The sequence below is a fragment of the Coregonus clupeaformis genome, chromosome 9, assembly GCF_020615455.1.
Source record: "Coregonus clupeaformis isolate EN_2021a chromosome 9, ASM2061545v1, whole genome shotgun sequence".
NCBI classification, from domain to species: domain Eukaryota; kingdom Metazoa; phylum Chordata; class Actinopteri; order Salmoniformes; family Salmonidae; genus Coregonus; species Coregonus clupeaformis.
In genome coordinates, this window is record NC_059200.1 from 22470487 (window position 1) to 22482123 (window position 11637).

The following is an 11637-nucleotide window of genomic DNA, read 5'->3' on the forward strand; positions in this document are numbered from 1 at the left end:
CCTCTCTCCCCTCTCTCGCTGCCCTCTCTCTCCCCTCTCTCCTCTCTCTCTCCTCTCTGTTTCCTCTCTCTCCTCTCTCCCCTCTCTCTCCCCTCTCTCCCTCCTCTCTTTATCCCCTCTCTCTTCTCTTTATCTCCTCTCTCTCCTCTCTCCCCTCTCTCTCTCCTCTCTCCCCTCTCCCTCCCCTCTCTCTCTCCTCTCTCTCTCCTCTCTCTCCTCTCTCTCCCCTCCCTCTCATCTCTTTCCCCTCTCTCTCTCTCTCCCCTCTCTATCCTTTCTCTCCCCTCTCTCTCCTCTCTCTCCCCCCTCTCTCCCCTCTCTCTCTCATCTCTCTCTCCTATCTCTCCCCCTCTCTCCTCTCTCTCCCCCTCTCTCCCCTCTCTCTCTCTCTCCTCTCTCTCTCCTATCTCTCCCCTCACTCTCCTCTCTCTCCTCTCTTTATTCCGTATCTCCTCTCTCGCCCCACTCTCTCTCCTCTCTCTCCCCTCTCTCTCCCCTCTCGCTCCCCTTTCTCTCCTCTATCTCTCTCCCCTATCTCTCCCTTCTCTCTCTCCTCTCTATCCCCTCTCTCTCCGCTTTCTCTCCCCTCTCTCCCCTCTCCCCTCTCTCTCTCTCCTCTCTTTCTCCCCTCTCTCTCCTCTCTCTCTCTCATCTCTTTATCTCCTCTCTCTCCTCTCTCTCTCCTCTCTTTATCCCCTATCTCTCCTTTCTTTATCCCCTATCTCTCCTCTCTCTCTCCCCTCTCTCTCCTCTCCCTCTCCTATCTCTCCCCCCTCTCTCTCCTCTCTTTATCCCCTATCTCTCCTCTCTTTATCTCCTCTCTCTCCTCTCTCTCTCCTCTCTGTTTCCTCTCTCTCTCCTCTCTCCCCTCATTCTCCTCTCTCTCTCCCCTCTCTCTCCCCTCTCTCTCCTCTCTTTATCCCCTATCTCTCTTCTCTTTATCTCCTCTCTCTCCTCTCTCTCCTCTCTCTCCTCTCTCTCCTCTCTCTCCTCTCTCTCCTCTATCTCTCCCCTCTCGCTCCCCTTTCTCTCCTCTCTCTCTCCCCCTATCTCCCCTATCTCTCTCCTCTCTCTCTCCTCTCTCTCTCTCCCCTCTCTCCCCTTTCTCTCCTCTCTTTATCCCCTCTCTCCCCTCTCTCTCCACTTTCTCTCCCCTCTCTCCCCTTTCCCCTCTCTCTCTCCTCTCTTTCTCCACTCTCTCTCCTCTCTCTCCTCTCTCTCTCCTCTCTCTCTTCTCTCTCTCCCTCTCTCCCTTCTCTCTCCTCTCTCTCCTCTCTCTCCCACTTTCTCTCCTCTCTTTATCCCCTATCTCTCCTCTCTTTATCTCCTCTCTCTCCCCTCTCTCTCCCCTCTCTCTCCTCTCTCCCCTCTCTCTCCCCTCTCTCCTCTCTTTATTCCCTATTTTTCCTCTCTTTATCTCCTCTCTCCTCTCTCTCCCCTCTCTCTCCTCTCTTTATCCCCTATCTCGCTTCCCTTAATCTCCTCTCTCTCCTCTCTCTCTCCACTCTCTCTCCTCTCTCTCCCCTCTCTCTCCCTTCTCTCGCTCCCCTCTCTCGCTCCCCTCTCTCTCCCCTCTCTCCTCTCTCTCCTCTCTGTTTCCTCTCTCTCCTCTCTCTCCCCTCTCTCTCCTCTCTCTCCCCTCTCTCTCCCCTCTCTCTCCCCTCTCTCTCTCCTCTCTTTATCCCCTATCTCTCTTCTCTTTATCTCCTCTCTCTCCTCTCTCTCCCCTCTCTCTCCTCTTTCCCCTCTACCTCCCCTCTCTTTCCTCTCTGTCTCCTCTCTCTCCTCTCCCCTCTCTCTCCCCTCTCTCTCATCTCTCTCTCATCTCTCTCTCCTCTCTCTCTCTCTCTCTCTCTCTCTCTCTCTCTCTCTCTCTCTCCCTCTCTATCCTCTCTCTCCCCTCTCTCTTCTCTCCCCCTCTCTCCCCTCTCTCTCTACTATCTCTTCCCCTCTCTCCTCTCTCTCCCCTCTCTCTCTCCTCTCTCTCTCCTATCTCTCCCCTCTCTCTCCTCTCTCTCCTCTCTTTATTCCGTATCTCTCCTCTCTCTCCCCACTCTCTCCCCTCTCTCTCCCCTCTCGCTCCCCCTTTCTCTCCTCTCTCTCCCCTATCTCTCCCCTCTCTCTCTCCTCTCTCTCTCCCCCCTCTCTCCCCTCTATCTCCCCTATCTCTATCCTCTCTCTCTCCTCTCTCTCCCCTTTCTCTCCTCTCTTTATCCTCTCTCTCCCGTCTCTCTCCGCTTTCTCTCCCCTCTCTCCCCTCTCCCCCCTCTCTCTCCTCTCTATCTCCCCTCTCTCCTCCCTTTATCTCCTCTCTCCTCTCTCTCCCCTCTCTCTCCTCTCTTTATCCCCTATCTCTCTTCTCTTTATCTCCTCTCTCTCCTCTCTCTCCCCCTCTCTCTCCTCCCTCTCCCCTCTCTCCCCCCTCTCTCTCCTCCCTCTCCCCTCTCTCTCCCCTCTATCTCCCCCCTCTCCCCCCTCTCTCCCTCTCTCTCTCCTCTCTTTATCCCCTATCTCTCCTCTCTTTATCTCCTCTCTCTCATCTCTCTCTCCTCTCTTTATCTCCTCTCTCTCATCTCTCTCTCCTCTCTTTATCTCCTCTCTCTCCTCTCTCTCTCCTATCTCTCCCCCTTCTCTCCCCTCTCTTTATCACCTCTCTCTCCCCTCTCTCTCCCCTCTCTTTATCTCTCTCTCTCTCTCTCTCTCTCTCTCTCTCTCTCTCTCTCTCTCTCTCTCTCTCTCTCTCTCTCTCTCTCTCTCTCTCTCTCTCTCTCTCTCTCTCTCTCTCTCTCTCTCTCTCTCTCTCTCTCTCTCTCTCTCTCTCTCTCTCTCTCTCTCTCTCTCTCTCTCTCTCTCTCTCTCTCTCTCTCTCTCTCTCTCTCTCTCTCTCTCTCTCTCTCTACTCAGCTGGAACCCAGGCAGGACTCATATCACTTCACAATGGACCTCTGTTCTATTACTGTGAATGCTTGATGTTCAGTTACGTGATGAGGAAGAGGAAGAGGAAGATGAAGATGAAGGGATGTTGTTTACTGTGTTCTGTTGGTTGAAAATAAATCCAGAGGAGTTGGTTTGTTTTGTTTAGTGTAGAAGCCGGGATGTTTTGTAGGTGTTGTTTTATATACCTTATAAAGTTTTATTTTACAGTAAGGAACATATACTCTATTGTAGTGTACCTCTATTAGTCTAACTTCATGGTACCAACATAACACCAACTCTCATTGCATTGTTCATTTTCACTTACAATATTGTGTTAATAACAATGTGCCATAATAACATGTTTACATGGAAAAAAGCACATGATACTCCAACATTAAGAGAATGAAAGAATAAAATGCTTTATTATTTAAACATTGAAAACAAATCTGGCTACAGACAGAAACAAGTATTAGAAACAACATTAGGTGTGGATGCGGTGGGTCTCAGCAAGTGTGATGTCATTAATGTTTGTGGAAATGTATTTATGTAAATGTGGTGTTGTTTATTGTTTTTGTCTATGTATGTTTTTGTTTGTTGTAAAAAAAAAAAACTGTAAATAACTTATGAGGTCACCAAACATCAGCGTAGCATGGCGTTGGTGTGTTACTGTTTAAGTGGGATTACAGACGGACCTAGTTTTTGTCAGGCCCACAATCTGGAGGCCACGCACTGCAAGACAGTGTACCTGTCCGAGACTGCCAAATATCAGCGCCACCAGCTTGCAACTACACCCGAGGCTGTCCAAGCGTGCCACGAGGGGCTGGTATTTAAGCAGCTTCTTGGCAAAGGCCTGCTCCATGTAGCTGTCAAATGAGCAGCCCACTTCCAAAATTAACACCTCCCCCTGGCCTCCCCCCACAACAATAATATCCGTATTTGGCACACAGGAAAACACATCATCATCAACATCAAACCAGCTTCCCCTTACACAAGAATGTTTATACACACACACACACACACACACACACACACAGCACTATGGGACCAAATCATTACAGGGACCAAATCATTTGAGTTCCTGGATCCTTTCACAGCATTATAAGGCTGCGTTGAGACAATGACTTATCAATGACCCAAGTCCAGCTAATTTAATCTCTACCATTGTGTCACTGAGTTGTCATAATGCTTCAGCAAATATACATTATCCTAGGGGCGTTGGAAAACACAATGTAAGTAACCTAATTTATGTCCCTCTTACTGCCCTGAATGCCTCTGCTGATCCTACAGCTATTGTATGCAGTAATCACATGCCTATGAACCAGAGTAATACTGTTAGCACTGAGGTGGTGTGCCCAAGTAGGAAGTCCACTGTGTGCAGCTCACCCTGCACTAACATAAATAACATGAGCATGTCTACTTCTGCTAAGCTTCCCAGTAAAGCAAGAAAAACTATCAAGCATCCCAGAAAAGTGTTAAAAATAGCCCACGTTAACACATGTAACTTAAGAAACAAGGTTCATGAAATCAATAATTTGCTAGTAACAGATGACATTCATATTCTGACAATCGCTGAAACTCACTTAGATAATATATTTGATGATAAAGTGGTAGCAATACATGGTTATAATTTCTACAGAAAAGACAGAAATGCCAAAGGTGGAGGTGTGGCTGTTTATATTCAGAACCACATTCCTGTAAAGCTTAGAGAGGATCTCATGTTAAATACTGTTGAAGTAATATGGCTACAGGTTCAACTGCCTCACCTAAAGCCCATTCTTTTGACATGATCGATCATAGTCTGCTGCTGGAAAAACGTATTTGTTATGGCTTTACACCCCCTGCTATATTGTGGATAAAGAGTTACCTATCTAACATAACACAGAGGGTGTTCTTTAATGGAAGCCTCTCCAACATAATCCAGGTAGAATCAGGAATTCCCCAGGGCAGCTGTCTAGGCCCTTACTTTTTTCAATATGGCTTTGAGTAAAGCCAGTGTGTATATGAATGCGGATGACTCAACACTATACGTCAGCTACCACAGCGAGTGAAATGACAGCAACACTTAACAAAGAGCTGCAGTTAGTTTCAGAATTGGTGGCAAGGAATAAGTTAGTCCTAAATATTTCCTAAACTAAAAGCATTGTATTTGGGACAAATCATTCACTAAACCCTAAACCTCAACTAAATCTTGTAATGAATAATGTGGAAATTAACAAGTTGAGGTGACTAAACTGCTTAGAGTAACCCTGGATTGTAAACTGTCATGGTCAAAACATATTGATACAACATTAGCTAGGATGGGGAGAGGTCTGTCTATAATAAAGCGCTGCTCTGCCTTCTTAACAGCACTATCAACAAGGCAGGTCCTACAGGCCCTAGTTTTGTCGCACCTGGACTACTGTTCAGTCGTGTGGTCAGTTGCCACAAAGAGGGACTTAGGAAAATTGGAATTGGCTCACAACAGGTCAGCACGGCTGGCCCTTGGATGTACACAGAGAGCTAACATTAGTAATATGCATGTCAATCTCTCCTGGCTCAAAGGGGAGGAGAGATTGACTTCATCACTACTTGTATTTGTGAGAGGTATTGACGTGTTGAATGCACCGAGCTGTCTGTTTAAACGACTAGCACACAGCTCAGACACCCATTCATACCCCACAAGACATGCCACCAGAGGTCGCTTCACAGTCCCAATGTCCAGAACAGACTATGGGAGGTGCACAGTACTACATAGAGCCATGACTACATGGAACTCTATTCCACATCAAGTAACTCATGCCAGCAGTAAAATTTGATTTAAAAAACAGATAAAAATACACCTTATGGAACAGCGGGGACTGTGAAGCAACACAAACATAGACACACGCATACAAACACACGATAACATACGCACTATACACACATGTACACATGGATTTTGTGTTATAGATATGTGGTAGTAGAGTAGAGCCCTGAGGGCACACACTTAATATGTTGTGAAATCTGTTATGAATGTGTCGTTTTAAAAATGTATAATTGCCTTAATTTTGCTGGACCCCAGGAAGAGTAGGTGCTACCTTGGCAGCAGCAAATGGGGATCCATAATAAACACAAATACAAATACTATGGATGATCACAGTCACAGAGCTCTTTGTGTGTCAGAGCCATGAGGGACAGTTACTAGCTGGATCGTAGCCAGAAGTTAGACATTCTTTTGGCAGGATCTGGTTGTTTTATACACCCCCCCCCCCTCCTCCACCCTCTGTTTTCCCCTCCTGGCTGTTTTCAATGAGGACTTCTGGTAAATGGAAAGTGCCAGTGGAGGCCCCTGTTTCCCGGAGATCATACACCCCTACTTCCATGTCACATGCAGACATATTCGTCGGAAAATATTGTGATTGACACACAAGAAGATAGTTGCGTTTCATTGGCTTAGAACTGAGAAGCCATGTCTGTATTTGGAGGTGGCCCAATAGGAACATCTGTGCATGGTGAGCAATGCAATTCAAAGGCGATTTGAAGGTGATTTACTGTAAGCTATACCGTGATTTACTACAGTTGACTGTAAACTATGCTTATAGCTGCTGCAGTCTACAGATGTGCCTAAACTAGTTTTAGTGATCTTGGCACCCTTTGGCCAGCTACTCAGGACTATAGTTTTAGTGATCTTGGCACCCATTGGCCAGCTACTCAATACTATAGTTTTAGTGATCTTGGCACCCACTGGCCAGCTACTCAAGACTATAGTTTTAGTGATCTTGGCACCCACTGGCCAGCGACTCAAGACTATAGTTTTAGTGATCTTGGCACCCATTGGCCAGCTACTCAAGACCATAGTTTTAGTGATCTTGGCACCCATTGGCCAGCTACTCAATACTATAGTTTTAGTGATCTTGGCACCCACTGGCCAGATACTCAAGACTATAGTTTTAATGGAAAGTACCTTGTATTTTATATCCATCCACAACAAACTATCATTGCGTTATTTTATTAAACCAGGACCAGTCTGTAGGCGTTGTACAATGGGGTTTAGTTGAACTATAGTTACTCCAGTGGCAAGGAGTGATTTTACACCATGCTATTGTTTCACAACATGTACTGTTTTGTTTTCTCTCTCTGCCTGGTAGAAAGTAATTGGGCTGAAAGTGTTTTTCAGCCAGGGCCAGGGCCAGGGCCATGTGCCTTGCTGCAGGTCCATGGTTAGACCCCAGGGAGGGGGGAGGGGGGCATATGAATGTGACACAAACAGGAAGCAGTGTGTTCCTTGCAGGCCTGCTGTGTGGGACACCCTGAACTCACTGCCGTCCCTATATAGAGAGCTAATCCTCAATCTGAGAACACACCAGGGTTATATTGACTTGTCAGCATAATCTCTTCCAGACACTTGAGATGATAAAGTTCAGTGAGTCAGTGCTCCAAGTTAACCGTTCTGTTTACTGAAGTCTGTGTGCACAAGGGGCAGGGTTTGTGTGTGTGTATCTGTGTGTGTGTATGGGTGTGTGGGTCTGGGTGTGTGTGTGTATGGGTGTGTGGGTCTGGGTGTGTGTGTATGGGTGTGTGGGTCTGGGTGTGTTTGTGTATGGGTGTGTGGGTCTGGGTGTGTGTGTGTGTGTGTATGGGTGTGTGGGTCTGGGTGTGTGTGTATGGGTGTGTGGGTCTGGGTGTGTGTGTGTATGGGTGTGTGGGTCTGGGTGTGTGTGTATGGGTGTGTGGGTCTGGGTGTGTGTGTGTGTGTGTGTGTGTGTGTGTGTGTGTGTGTGTGTGTGTGTGTGTATGGGTGTGTGGGTCTGGGTGTGTGTGTGTGTGGGTGTGTGGGTCTGGGTGTGTGTGTGTATGGGTGTGTGGGTCTGGGTGTGTGGGTCTGGGTGTGTGTGTGTATGGGTGTGTGGGTCTGGGTGTATGTGTGTATGGGTGTGTGGGTCTGGGTGTGTGTGTGTGTGTGTGTGTGTGTGTGTGTGTGTGTGTGTGTGTGTGTGTGTGTATGGGTGTGTGGGTCTGGGTGTGTGGGTCTGCATGTGTGGGTCTGGGTGTGTGTGTATGGGTGTGTGGGTCTGGGTGTGTGTGTGTATGGGTGTGTGTGTGTGGGTGTGTGGGTCTGGGTGTGTGTGTGTATGGGTGTGTGGGTCTGGGTGTGTGGGTCTGGGTGTGTGTGTGTATGGGTGTGTGGGTCTGTGTGTGTGGGTCTGGGTGTGTGTGTATGGGTGTGTGGGTCTGCGTGTGTGGGTCTGGGTCTGGGTGTGTGTGTGTATGGGTGTGTGGGTCTGTGTGTGTGTGTGTATGGGTGTGTGGGTCTGGGTGTGTGTGTGTATGGGTGTGTGGGTCTGGGTGTGTGTGTGTATGGGTGTGTGGGTCTGGGTGTGTGTGTATGGGTGTATGGGTGTGTGGGTCTGGGTGTGTGTGTGTATGGGTGTGTGGGTCTGGGTGTGTGTATGGGTGTGTGGGTCTGGGTGTGTGTGTGGGTCTGGGTGTGTGTGTGTATGTGTGTGTGGGTCTGTTTGTGTGTGTGTATGGGTGTGTGGGTCTGGGTGTGTGTCTCATGTGTCTCATGTATTAGTCTGGTGACTTGACCTGATTTGGACATAAATGGGAACAGAGCTGACAGTTGAACGGGAAATAAAAGGGGGATGGGGAGGAGGAGGGAGGGGGCATTCAGGAAGATGAGGAAACTAGAAGAGAACACAATATCTTGTCAAAGCAAACATTGCCTGTGGGACAAGAATGTTTTTGGGACAGTTTGCTTTTGTTCTGGTCTAATTTTCGTCTACTTACTAAACAGTTTAAGAGTTACTCACTGATTGTGATTTGGTCCAACAGTAATTGCTGAGACCACTGCACTTTGTCTTCAAATGTTAAACAGCCGTGTCCCAGATCTGTTTGTAATCTTGCCAACTCCACTGCCGTCATTGTCAAACCAAACATTGGCATGACAATGAGGGACAAGGAGTTGGCATGATGGCACAAACAGACTGGCACTGACAACGTGGATGGAAAATTACTGAGGGTAATAGAGGACGATATTGCCACTCCTATTTGCCATATCTTCAATGTACGCCTACTAGAAAGTGTGTGCCCTCAGGCCTGGAGGGAAGCAAGTGTCATTCCGCTACCTAAGAATAGTAAAGCCCCCTTTACTGGCTCAAATAGCCGACCAATCAGCCTGTTACCAACCCTTTGTAAACCTTTGGAAGAAATGTTGTTTGACCAGATACAATGCTATTTTACAGTAAACAAATTGACAACAGACTTTCAGCACGCTTATAGGGAAGGACATTCAACAAGCACAGCACTTACACAAATGATTGATGATTGGCTGAGAGAAATTGATGATAAAAAGATTGTGGGGGCTGTTTTGGTTAGACTTCATTGTGGCTTTTGACATTATCGATCATAGTCTGCTGCTGGAAAAACGTATGTGTTGTGGCTTTACACCCCCTGCTACATTGTGGATAAAGAGTTACCTATCTAACAGAACACAGAAGGTGTTCTTTAATGGAAGCCTCTCCAACATAATCCAGGTAGAATCAGGAATTCCCCAGGGCAGCTGTCTAGGCCCCTTACTTTTTTCTATATTTGCTAACGACATGCCACTGGCTTTGCCTTGCTCAAGGGCACATCGACAGATTTTTCACCTAGTCGGCTCGGGGATTAGAACCAGCGACCTTTCGGTTACTGGCACAACGCATAGATGGGGAAAAGTCTGTCCATAATAAAGTGCTGCTCTGCCTTCTTAACAATACTATCAACAAGGCAGCTCCTACAGGCCCTAGTTTTGTCGCACCTGGACTACTGTTCAGTTATGTGGTCAGGTGCCACAAAGAGGGACATAGGAAAATTACAGTTGGCTCAGAACAGGGCAGCACAGCTGGCCCTTAAATGTACATGGGGAGCTAACATTAAGGATAGGCATTTCAATCTCTCATGGCTCAAAGTGGAGGAGAGATTGACTTCATCACTACTTGTTTTTGTAACAAGTGTTGACAAGCTGAATGCACCGAGCTGTCTGTTTAAACCACTAGCACAGCTCGGACACCCATGCATATCCCACAAGACATGCCACCAGAGGTCACTTCACAATCCACAAGTCCAGAACAGACTATGGGAGGCAGACAGTACTACGTAAAGCCATGACTACATCACACATCAGGTAACTGATGCAAGGAGTAGAATCAGATTTTTTTTTAAAGATAAAAATACATCTTATGGAACAGTGGGGACTGTTCCATAAAGATTTCCACCGGTCTAATGTCCATTGCTCTTGTTTCTTGGCCCAAGCAAATCTTTTCTTTTTATTGGTGTCCTTTAGTAGTGGTTTCTTTGCAGCAATTCGACCATGAAGGGCTGATTCAAGCAGTCTCCTCTGAACAGTTGATGTTGAGATGTGTCTGTTACTTGAACTCTATGAAGCATTTATTTGGGCTGCAATTTCTGAGGCTGGTAACTCTAATGAACTTATCCTCTGCATCAGAGGTAACTCTTGGTCTTCCTTTCCTGTGCCGGTCCTCATGAGAGCCATGGTTTTTGCGACTGCACTTGAAGAAACTTTCAAAGTTCTTGAAATGTTCCGTATTGACTGACCTTCATGTCTTAAAGTATAGATGGACTGTCGTTTCTCTTTGCTTATTTGAGCTGTTCTTGCCATAATAAGGACTTGGTCTTTTACCAAATAGGGCTATCTTCTGTTGTCACGTTCGTTGAGTACAGGATTGGACCAAGGTGCAGCGTGGAATGCATACATGTTTATTAATTAAGTTAACACACGACAAAACAACAAACGCAACGTAACGTGACACTCACAATGGCTACACACAAACAAGAGTCAAGATCCCACAACATAGGTAGGCAAAATGGCTACCTAAGTATGATCCCCAATCAGAGACAACGATCGACAGCTGCCTCTGATTGGGAACCACACCCGGCCAACATAGATCTAAACATACTAGATCTACACATAGATATACACATTACACAGATATTCACACCCTGACCAAACCAACTAGCGAACTCTATGTCAGGGCGTGACATCTGTATACCAACCCTACCTTGTCACAACAGAACTGATTGGCTCAAACGCATTAAGAAGGAAATAAATTCCACAAATGAACTTTGAACAAGGCACACCTTTTAATTGAAATGCATTCCAGGTGACTACCTCATGAAGCTGGTTGAGAGAATGCCAAGAGTGTGCAAAGCTGTCATCAAGGCAAAGGGTGGCTACTTTGAAGAATCTCAAATATAAAATATATTTTGATTTGAACACTTTTTGGTTACTACATGATTCCATATGTGTTATTTCTTAGTTTTGATGTCTTCACTATTATTCTACAATGTAGAAAATAGTAAAAATAAAGAAAAACCCTTGAATGAGTAGGTGTGTCCAGATTTTTGACTGGTACTGTACAAGGTGGTATTATACATTTTGTATTGGAGATATGTAGTGGTGTAATAATGTTATCTGATGTACTGTTTTATATGTTGTTTATGTGTAATGTGTAATATAAGTGCCTTCATGTGTTTGGACCCCAGGAAGAGTAGCTGCTGCCTTGGGATCCTTAACAAATACAAATAAATACTGAGGCTGTATGCCTCCTGGTTTGGGATATAATAATAATACATATTTTTAAATGAACCATTAGTTACCATATTTTGATTTACCCTCAGAATCAAGTAAATTTTCAGCCTCTAACCCTGGTATGCTAGGGCTGCCTGTGTGTGTTGGGCAATGGGCACTTACCTCTCCTCTTC